Raw genomic sequence first — 12,051 nt, 5'->3', positions numbered from 1 at the left:
TTTGTTGTTGTTACGTCCCCACCAAAGAGGTCCAGGTGTTATTTGTAGTTGTTACGTCCCCACCAAAGAGGTCCAGGTGTTATTTGTTGTTGTTACGTCCCCACCAAAGAGGTCCAGGTGTTATTTTGTGCAAAAGGGCATTATTGGCTATTTCCCCTACCATAAGCCCTCAATGGGGGTTGGGTTTTTGTGCTCATTCGCTTATTACCATCTAAATAAGTAGTAAAGTGTGCCGCTTGGGATACTATTTACATTATGAAGAGAGGATATCTCTTAGGTTTTGCTTTGGATTCCTTCACAATGCCACCTTAGATGGGGGGGGGGGGGGGGGGGGGCACGCACGCACGCACGCACGCACGCACGCATCTGTGTGGGGCTACAGTCTGTGTGTCATAAATGATTCACCTGACACAAATGGAGCTTCTCTGTAGCGCTGTCCCGCTCACCAATACAGACAACTGCTCATGCGGTCACTAATGTGACTGTAGCGCTGTCCCGCTCACCAATACAGACAACTGCTCATGCGGTCACTAATGTGACTGTAGCGCTGTCCCGCTCACCAATACAGACAACTGCTCATGCGGTCACTAATGTGACTGTAGCGCTGTCCCGCTCACCAATACAGACAACTGCTCATGCGGTCACTAATGTGACTGTAGCGCTGTCCCGCTCACCAATACAGACAACTGCTCATGCGGTCACTAATGTGACTGTAGCGCTGTCCCGCTCACCAATACAGACAACTGCTCATGCGGTCACTAATGTGACTGTAGCGCTGTCCCGCTCACCAATACAGACAACTGCTCATGCGGTCACTAATGTGACTGTAGCGCTGTCCCGCTCACCAATACAGACAACTGCTCATGCGGTCACTAATGTGACTGTAGCGCTGTCCCGCTCACCAATACAGACAACTGCTCATGCGGTCACTAATGTGACTGTAGTGCTGTCCCGCTCACCAATACAGACAACTTCTCATGCGGTCACTAATGTGACTGTAGCGCTGTCCCGCTCACCAATACAGACAACTGCTCATGCGGTCACTAATGTGACTGTAGCGCTGTCCCGCTCACCAATACAGACAACTGCTCATGCGGTCACTAATGTGACTGTAGCGCTGTCCCGCTCACCAATACAGACAACTGCTCATGCAGTCACTAATGTGACTGTAGCGCTGTCCCGCTCACCAATACAGACAACTGGTCATGCGGTCACTAATGTGACTGTAGCGCTGTCCCGCTCACCAATACAGACAACTGCTCATGCAGTCACTAATGTGACTGTAGCGCTGTCCCGCTCACCAATACAGACAACTGCTCATGCGGTCACTAATGTGACTGTAGCGCTGTCCCGCTCACCAATACAGACAACTGCTCATGCGGTCACTAATGTGACTGTAGCGCTGTCCCGCTCACCAATACAGACAACTGCTCATGCGGTCACTAATGTGACTGTAGCGCTGTCCCGCTCACCAATACAGACAACTGCTCATGCGGTCACTAATGTGACTGTAGTGCTGTCCCGCTCACCAATACAGACAACTTCTCATGCGGTCACTAATGTGACTGTAGCGCTGTCCCGCTCACCAATACAGACAACTGCTCATGCGGTCACTAATGTGACTGTAGCGCTGTCCCGCTCACCAATACAGACAACTGCTCATGCGGTCACTAATGTGACTGTAGCGCTGTCCCGCTCACCAATACAGACAACTGCTCATGCGGTCACTAATGTGACTGTAGCGCTGTCCCGCTCACCAATACAGACAACTGCTCATGCAGTCACTAATGTGACTGTAGCGCTGTCCCGCTCACCAATACAGACAACTGGTCATGCGGTCACTAATGTGACTGTAGCGCTGTCCCGCTCACCAATACAGACAACTGCTCATGCAGTCACTAATGTGACTGTAGCGCTGTCCCGCTCACCAATACAGACAACTGCTCATGCGGTCACTAATGTGACTGTAGCGCTGTCCCGCTCACCAATACAGACAACTGCTCATGCGGTCACTAATGTGACTGTAGCGCTGTCCCGCTCACCAATACAGACAACTGTTCATGCAGTCACTAATGTGACTGTAGCGCTGTCCCGCTCACCAATACAGACAACTGCTCATGCGGTCACTAATGTGACTGTAGCGCTGTCCCGCTCACCAATACAGACAACTGCTCATGCGGTCACTAATGTGACTGTAGCGCTGTCCCGCTCACCAATACAGACAACTGCTCATGCGGTCACTAATGTGACTGTAGCACTGTCCCGCTCACCAATACAGACAACTGCTCATGCGGTCACTAATGTGACTGTAGCACTGTCCCGCTCACCAATACAGACAACTGCTCATGCGGTCACTAATGTGACTGTAGCGCTGTCCCGCTCACCAATACAGACAACTGCTCATGCGGTCACTAATGTGACTGTAGCGCTGTCCCGCTCACCAATACAGACAACTGCTCATGCGGTCACTAATGTGACTGTAGCGCTGTCCCGCTCACCAATACAGACAACTGCTCATGCGGTCACTAATGTGACTGTAGTGCTGTCCCGCTCACCAATACAGACAACTGCTCATGCGGTCACTAATGTGACTGTAGCGCTGTCCCGCTCACCAATACAGACAACTGCTCATGCGGTCACTAATGTGACTGTAGCGCTGTCCCGCTCACCAATACAGACAACTGCTCATGCGGTCACTAATGTGACTGTAGCACTGTCCCGCTCACCAATACAGACAACTGCTCATGCGGTCACTAATGTGACTGTAGCACTGTCCCGCTCACCAATACAGACAACTGCTCATGCGGTCACTAATGTGACTGTAGCGCTGTCCCGCTCACCAATACAGACAACTGCTCATGCGGTCACTAATGTGACTGTAGCGCTGTCCCGCTCACCAATACAGACAACTGCTCATGCGGTCACTAATGTGACTGTAGCGCTGTCCCGCTCACCAATACAGACAACTGCTCATGCGGTCACTAATGTGACTGTAGCGCTGTCCCGCTCACCAATACAGACAACTGCTCATGCGGTCACTAATGTGACTGTAGCGCTGTCCCGCTCACCAATACAGACAACTGCTCATGCGGTCACTAATGTGACTGTAGCACTGTCCCGCTCACCAATACAGACAACTGCTCATGCGGTCACTAATGTGACTGTAGCGCTGTCCCGCTCACCAATACAGACAACTGCTCATGCGGTCACTAATGTGACTGTAGCGCTGTCCCACTCACCAATACAGACAACTGCTCATGCGGTCACTAATGTGACTGTAGCGCTGTCCCGCTCACCAATACAGACAACTGCTCATGCGGTCACTAATGTGACTGTAGCGCTGTCCCGCTCACCAATACAGACAACTGCTCATGCGGTCACTAATGTGACTGTAGCGCTGTCCCGCTCACCAATACAGACAACTGCTCATGCGGTCACTAATGTGACTGTAGCGCTGTCCCGCTCACCAATACAGACAACTGCTCATGCGGTCACTAATGTGACTGTAGCGCTGTCCCGCTCACCAATACAGACAACTGCTCATGCGGTCACTAATGTGACACCATCTAACAAAGACATGCTTTAGTACATAATGCAGAGCCGGAGGGATCAACCCTGTGTGTTTCTGCATGAAGGTTAAAGGCTGAGATCGAGGTTATATATTTTATTATCCCACATTTGAAATAATTCCACTGATGGAAGTTCAAACTACAGGTTGACTAATAAATTAATTATAGCACATGGCAGAAGATGATCAGTAGAAATAGGGCTGGGACTTTAACTGATTCATTTAGATTAATTAATTACAGTGAATTACAGTGTTGTAAAACAAAATAAAAATGTACTCGTTTTAGTCGCGCATAGTTTCTTCACTACGGAACCTTTCTCACTGGATGAGTTTCAGGCGTACCGATCATAGCGGTGCACGCAACGAGAGAAGGAGCCGATCGGAGTGCTATGCTTGGCCCAGTGGATGATGGGAAATGTAGGCTATATTTAACCCATTTTGGGCGGGAACCCCTTTTGGTGTTTTAAGCTATTGAAAAATAGCAGATCTACAAGCTCATAGATCGGTGGCGCGCTATGGAGCTTGTAGGTCTGCTACTTTTGAAAAATCGTGAAAATGTGGCGCAAATCTTTGAATATATATTCTTTCACAGCGAACGTTTTAACTCAAACCTTTGCTTCTGCTGGTTCCTGGAACAACATATTTTCAGATGGGGGTAGGCGGCCAATTACATATAATTTTTTGGGTCCTTGACATGAAATATTGAGCACCACTGATACAGAAACATGAGGTATTTCAGAAAACTGTCAGGATTTAGAAGACATTTTTGAAATTTCGACGTCAGCCCTAAATGGGTTAACTAAACTCACTCGTTGATTCACTCGTATTCACTCGTATACCAAAATAATAATATGTTTTAGTTGAATAAAAAAGTGCTTCTCGGGTAAAATATTGATATGCGATTAAAATGTGATTAATTTTGATTAATTAATTAATTACAATGCCTGAAATTAATCCGATAATTTGTTTTAATGGAGTCCCAGCCCTAGTAGAAATGCATTGCATTTCAATCAGTCGTTGCTGTATATTTTCCCCATGCTGTGCGTTATATAAATGTGTACATTTATTGGCTAAATGAAAAGTGAGCATCTCATCATGATAACAGTATCTCATCTGAAATGGATTTGTATTCCGAGACGACACACATTCTCCGTCGGAGTCACGGCTGTTTATTTTCCATCTTTTCTTAACGATTTGCATAACGTCACGTCACGGCGTGTCAACGCATCTGATGCGGAACTAATGTAAACCGAACACATGATGGTAGGAGTGTGCAGTGGACTGCTGTGTAGAGATGTGTCCATACATGTGAAATATAGTGTGGACTGTAGATGTTATGCATATTAAATAGTGTGACTGTACCGTATGTAGAGAATGTATCTACCGTATGCATGTGGAATAGTAGTGTGTGACGCTGCGTGCTGTTTAAACATAACATGACAGCGTTTACTACATGAAATAGCTACAGTATATTCCACTTCTTTGGAGAAATGTTAACTTTTTTTTTTTCCTACATCTATCTTCTATTCTGTCGTGTGGTGATTTCACTGGTTTGTTGTCTGGGGTGTTTTTGCCATGTCTCTTTTCCCCCAGAGGTGGAAACACCTGCATTATGCAATAGTCAGTCGGTGGTGGACACGCAGTAACGAAGTACAGTCCCTGAGTAAACTAGAGATGAACTCTGTTGAGCTGCCAACTTGTGCGCGAGCAACATTATGGAGCTGACCAGTGTTGAAACTGTTGATTTTTGTCGATTAAAACTAAGACAGTTTACACTTACACTACTATAAAACATTCCAGGTGACTAAAATGTGACTAAAACTAAATTAAAACTATTCAAGAGAGACTATGACTAAAACTAAAAATCTAAATTTGCTGCCAAAAAAACAACACTGGAGCTGACTGATGTGCTCTAGCGTCTGATGCATGACGGCATATTGAGGTTAACACAATCGGTGCCGGGATGCCTTCAAAATAGGAGCTCTGGGATGCCGGAAAGACATGGCCGCTTTTACTCTGAAGCCCCCCCCCCCCCCCCCCCCCCCCCCCAAGCTATTTTGTTACCTTACCTTGGTCTCGAGTCTATTATATCGCTAGAAGCTCCAAAGCATTCATATTTTGAACGAGAGGCATGTTGAAGTCAGAAATGAAGCGCGTAGTATATCCGTCAGATCAAAACCACGGAGAGCGCCCTGGATTAGGAGAGACGAGGCATTCTTTCTGCCGCGCTAACAGCTAATCGAACGGTAAGCTAATATGAAGGCAGAGCGAAGCTACGGGTGCCTTAGAGTCTCAGTCAAAAATTAAAAAAGGAAAAAAATCAGAATATTCTTCTCTCGCCTGATATCATTGGGTATGCGCTAGGACGTGTACACTTGTCCTATGAACACGTCGATTGGGTTCCCTAGGACGTGTGGAGCCGTCCTACGGACGGAAACGGTTAAACAACAACACCCTGCTCTATCTGGGCGTAGCTGCATTGTTGCATGCAGTGTTGTTTTTGGCAGGAAATTTCTATTTTAGTTTTAGTCATACTCTTTGGAATGAAACTTAATTTAGTTTTAATCATATTTTAGTCACCTGGAATGTTTTAGTGTTAAGTCTAGTTTTAGTCGACTAAATATCATACGATTTTAGTTGACTAAATCTACAGTTGATTTAGTCGACTAAAATGTATTTTGGGCGGGCCTTGATGCCGTCGTAATGACTGATTTTACACTTGCTGAAAATAGCAGATCTACAAGCTCACAACGCGTCGCGCTGCGACCAATTGTAAAATGACTTATACTGGATCTCTTGTCCACTAGTCCCTTCCTACCATTTTAGTCTAGTTTTTATTTGTTGACGAAATTGTCAGTATATTTAGTCTTAGTTTTAGTCATCATAGCTTAGTTTTCATTTAGTTTCCATTTAGTTTTCGTCACTGAAAATAGGTAGTCGACAAACATTTTTCGTCATAGTTTTAGTCGACAAAAACAACACTGATTGGGAACTATGATCAGAGTGACTTCAGAGGAGCACCCGTATATGTAGTTTATGTTAAAGAGAAGATGATGTCATTCCTTATCAGTGTGAAAAAATCATTAAACATAATTAAACTGCGCTTAAAGAAATCAATTTAAGAATAAAACACCTCGGTCAAAGGAAAACCGGAGCCTACAAGAGGAAAGAGGAGAGGCCTCACTAATGACTCTGAAGTTAATTGAATTAGATGGAATGGAAGCTGATCTTGGTGCCATATTCTGTAATTGCCATATTCTGTAATTGCCTTCATGTGGTTTTTCGATTCTCTTTTAACTCATTCTGGGCGGGAACCCCTGTTGGTGTTGTAAGCATTATGTTATACTCTGCTATTGAAAAACAGCAGATCTACAAGCTCATAGCGCGGCACTCTGCTATTTTTGAAAAATCGTGAAAATGTGGCCCAAATGTTTGAATATATTCTTTCAGGGTGAACGTTTTTAACTAAAATCTTTGCTTCTGGGGGGTCCCTGGAACATAATATTTTCAGATGGGGTCGGCGGCCAATTACATATAATTTTGGGGGTCCTTGACATGAACATGTTTGAGAACCACTGATACAGAAACACAGGGTTTTTTGTGATAAGACATTTGTAGAATCGAACTTAGGTCTAAATGGGTTAAATGAATGTGACTCTTAAGTCGTTACAGCTGTTCCCACAGCGATGGACGTATCACTTATCTTTACGCCTGATGGGGATGGGCTTAATGTTCGGTTTAAAAAATATATATATATTAAGGAAATGTGCACACATTTTCAAGGGAATGGCCGAAGTATAACATTATGGTTAAAGTGTTTTTACAACAGATGTCTTTCTGGTTGTAATGGGATCGCTTCAGTGATAATCACCCTTTTATTTTAATGTCAAGGAGCCCCAGTTTGGTACCATTGTTGTTCTCATGGGACCCCCGATCTACACTGTACTATCAATGCAGTGTTTATTTAACCCATTTAGGGCTGACGTCGATTTCTTTTTTTTAAAGTCTTCTAAATCCTGACAATTTTCTGAAATACCCATGTTTCTATATCGGTGGTTCTCAATATTTCATGTCGAGGACCCCCAGAAATTATATGTAATTGGCCGCCGACCCCCATCTGAAAATATGTTGTTCCAGGGACCTCCCCAGAAGCAAAGATTTGAGTTAAAAACGTTCACTCTGAAAGAATAAATATTCAAAGATTTGCACCACATTTTCACGATTTTTCAAAAATAGCAGACCTACAAGCTCGTAGCGCGGCACTCGGTGCCGTGCTATGAGCTTGTAGATCTGCTATTTTTCAATAGCTATAACATAATGCTTAAAACACCAAATGGGGTTCCCACCCAGAATGGGTTAACTCAAACTGTACAAATGAAACCAAATGGACCCGTGGTCACACAGCTGTACACTCTCAGGCCCATTTTCTACCAGGGTTGAACTATAGGGATGTGAAACGACTCACATTTGGCAAATCAATAAATCGAGGCTGCAAATCGACGTGCTGTCGATCCTTCTTCTTTTTTGCCTTTTTTTCCTTTTTTTTGCTTCTGCCTGTGAGTGTGACTATACTGCCTGTGTGAGCTGTGAACCCCGGGTCTGGGAAGGTCAGAGCTGCACACGACCAATGGGACAGCGCATTCAGTGTTGCTATGATACCCCACCCCCCCCACCACGCGTGAATCTCGTTTGTGTCCGAGCATAGGCATGGTAACGCCCCGCCTGCCTGTGATTGGCCTACCGACACACTGCCCGTCTTGACTGTCCTCCGAGACCTCCGTTAAAGTGCTGCAATTCCTCATTTCGCCAGTAGGTAGTGGCATCTTCAACGTTGGATAGCCTTACTGGGGGCTTGGGCAGGTGCCGGTCAAAAACAGGCGGTGGATCCTATTGGTTGACCGATCTGTTCAGCATGGATCATAGGATTAGGTGTGGCTTTGCTGCTGTTCTGCTCACTGCCAATTAAGCAAAAACAAATAAAAAAAAGTTGTGCTAATTAAGCAAATCTTTCCCTTCCTCCCCAGTCGGTGGCTTATCCTTATGCATTATCATTTCCCTCCAGACAAGGAGATTATACCATCTCACAAAGTAAACAATTAACAAGATTACAGACGCACTGAAGAGAGAGAAGGACAGAGCACACCGACAACAAAACCACAAAACTATTCGAATTTACTATAAAAGCTCAACAAGAATGGCTTAATTAAGAAAAAGGTATCAATTGCTAACCCTTTCAGCTCCATGTGGCAACATCTATGTATATCATAGTTAAAACAACACTGAGGATTTTACTGTGCATTAAAAGAGATAAAAATATGTTGCATGTTTTATACAAGGAAAACGTATAATGCAGACTGCAAAATCTCTCAAATGAAACGACACCATGAAAACTACAGTGTGTAGAATGCCCTAAAACAGTCGTTCGCAGCCTTTCCGGGCTGTGCTCCCCTAAAATAATCCTGTTTGAACAGTTTTATAGTTTGTTGATTCTTTTTTGGGGGTTTTAGGTATTTAACACATTGAAAGCCCACACAAAACTGCCCAAAATCACTTTCACCTAGAAAATCCATTCACATTTTTTATAATTCAGCTGACTGTGGAGACACATGCTGGAACTTTTTACTTGTTTCTGAGTTATTTAATTTAAACGCCAAATGCATTCTCAATGGCGAAAACACAAACTTTGGCACCACGTGTTTTGATTTTTCTAATTTTGTTTAATAAAAATAAAATAAAAATAAAAATAAAATAAATATATATATATATATATTTTTTTTCAAAGACGTCCACAGACGTCTTGGGCTATGCACGTGCGGTAATACCCAGGACGTCCACAAATCTAAGCTATGATGACTAAAACTGAGACTAAATATACTGACAATTTCGTCAACAAATAAAAACTAGGCTAAAATGTTAGAAAGGGACTAGTGGACAAGAGCTCCAGTATAAGTCATTTTACAATTAGTTGCATGCTGAAAATAGACGATCTACAAGCTCACAACGCGTCACGCTGCATTGCACATCGGCTATTTTCAGCAAGTGTAAATATTCACTACGACGGCATCAAGGCCCGCAAAAATACATTTTGTTCGACTAAATCAACTGTAGATTTAGTCGACTAAAATCGTATGATATTTAGTCGACTAAAACTAGACCAACACTAAGACATTCCAGGCGACTAAAATGTGACTAAAACTAAATGAAAACTATTCAAGAGACTAATGACTAAAAACTAAAATAAAAATGTTCTGCCTAAAACAACACTGGCCTCAGGCAGACACTGACCACAGCCCCAGTGGGCACACGGTCAGGGACATGCACACATAGACATCAAAGGGAGCTTCAGCCACTGCCCTTTTACCCGTCGGTAAAACAACTGCCCTCTCCAGACCACGAATGCAGCATTTACTGATGGTGAAAGAAATACAAATGCCCTCCTCTCCTTTCCATGCCATACCTGTCCTTTCCTCTCCTCTCCTTTCCATGCCATGCCCGAAGGCAGCATTCAGGAGAATTGCTTTTTTTCCCCCCCGAAGTCTCCTGAACGTGAACACAGTATTTTGCGTTGAACAAATGTGTCATGTCATACATCGCATCGGCATCTCCACTAGCTAAAGAGTGCTGGGTTGCGCCCCGAAAATGGCTGATCTACAAGCTCTCAACGCGTCGCGCTGCGACGTGTTGAGAGCTTGTAGATCAGCTATTTTCCCTATTTTTGTCCAAAACAGCCCCTCTAACACACTCTGCAGGTCCCTGTGGTCACTTCCACTGGCCTCAGGCAGACACCGCAGCCCCAGTGGGCACACGGTGGTCACTTCCACTGGCCTCAGGCAGACACCGCAGCCCCAGTGGGCACACGGTGGTCACTTCCACTGGCCTCAGGCAGACACCACAGCCCCAGTGGGCACACTGTGGTCACTTCCACTGGCCTCAGGCAGACGCCGCAGCCCCAGTGGGCACACTGTGGTCACTTCCACTGGCCTCAGGCAGACACCGCAGCCCCAGTGGGCACACGGTGGTCACTTCCACTGGCCTCAGGCAGACACCGCAGCCCCAGTGGGCACACGGTGGTCACTTCCACTGGCCTCAGGCAGACACCACAGCCCCAGTGGGCACACTGTGGTCACTTCCACTGGCCTCAGGCAGACACCGCAGCCCCAGTGGGCACACTGTGGTCACTTCCACTGGCCTCAGGCAGACACCGCAGCCCCAGTGGGCACACTGTGGTCACTTCCACTGGCCTCAGGCAGACACCGCAGCCCCAGTGGGCACACTGTGGTCACTTCCACTGGCCTCAGGCAGACACCGCAGCCCTAGTGGGCACACGGTGGTCACTTCCACTGGCCTCAGGCAGACACCGCAGCCCTAGTGGGCACACGGTGGTCACTTCCACTGGCCTCAGGCAGACACCGCAGCCCCAGTGGGCACACGGTGGTCACTTCCACTGGCCTCAGGCAGACACCGCAGCCCCAGTGGGCACACGGTGGTCACTTCCACTGGCCTCAGGCAGACACCGCAGCCCTAGTGGGCACACGGTGGTCACTTCCACTGGCCTCAGGCAGACACCACAGCCCCAGTGGGCACACGGTGGTCACTTCCACTGGCCTCAGGCAGACACCACAGCCCCAGTGGGCACACGGTGGTCACTTCCACTGGCCTCAGGCAGACACCGCAGCCCCAGTGGGCACACGGTGGTCACTTCCACTGACCAGACTGGCACGGCATCAGTCATGGACTGAGTGCTGGCAGAAGTAACTAACTCCGCGGACCACCTCCCTGGCACACTGTGCCACGCTATCGTTGGCACAGGAAAGGCTTGGCCGTGTTCTTCTAGCCTGCATGTGGGGAGAGAAGTGGACATGTTTATACCAGCAGCTAGCGCCTTGCGGCAAGATAAACCCCTTACTAGGTTTTTGGAATAAAAACTGCAGTATTAAAGGAGAATTCCATACTAGAAGGCTTTCTTACCTTTATTTGTAGTTGCTACGTCCTCACCAAAGAGGTCCAGGTGTTTTTTTGTGCAAAAGCCCATTATTGGCTATTTCCCCCCATGAGCCCTCAATGAATTGTATTGAATTGCATTGAATTGAATGGGGCTATGGGGTGTTGTGCTAATTCGCTTATTTCCATCGCTCAAAAAAAAATGTTTACATTCTTTAATCCATGTTTTGATCCGATTGTATCGTTAGCCACCAAGTAGGACAGTGGCCGCGGCCATTTAGAAAATTGCGCGCACATCCACTTCCATTCTAAGCCCTGCATTCAAAGCCCTGTATCTGTAGAAACGACATTGCAGGGGCAGTTTCTGGGCCAGACAAGCGTTTTCAACGGCCTGTAGCAGGCGCTGTGATACTCGCGGTCAGGTTTTTCCACCACCGACCGGTCAAGACACCACACACAGCAGTTTGTCACAGGAACATGAGATGTACGGATATTTGGCTCTTCAAAGTAAGTGTTACGCGCGATAAAACCCTGGCAGTACG

The 12,051-nt window shown here is 46.2% G+C and overlaps 1 protein-coding gene across 2 annotated transcripts in view; it reads left to right on the top strand.

Moving 5' to 3' along the window:
- The window catches only part of LOC306914553 (netrin receptor UNC5D-like), a 191,650-nt gene that overhangs the window by 146,934 nt on the left and 32,665 nt on the right, over window positions 1–12,051 (top strand). The window lies entirely within an intron of this gene.

Source organism: Electrona antarctica (genome assembly GCF_951216825.1).
Source record: "Electrona antarctica genome assembly, chromosome: 21".
Taxonomy (NCBI): domain Eukaryota; kingdom Metazoa; phylum Chordata; class Actinopteri; order Myctophiformes; family Myctophidae; genus Electrona; species Electrona antarctica.
Note: the sequence above shows the minus strand (reverse complement) of the source record. Positions and strands in the feature narration are given on the sequence as shown.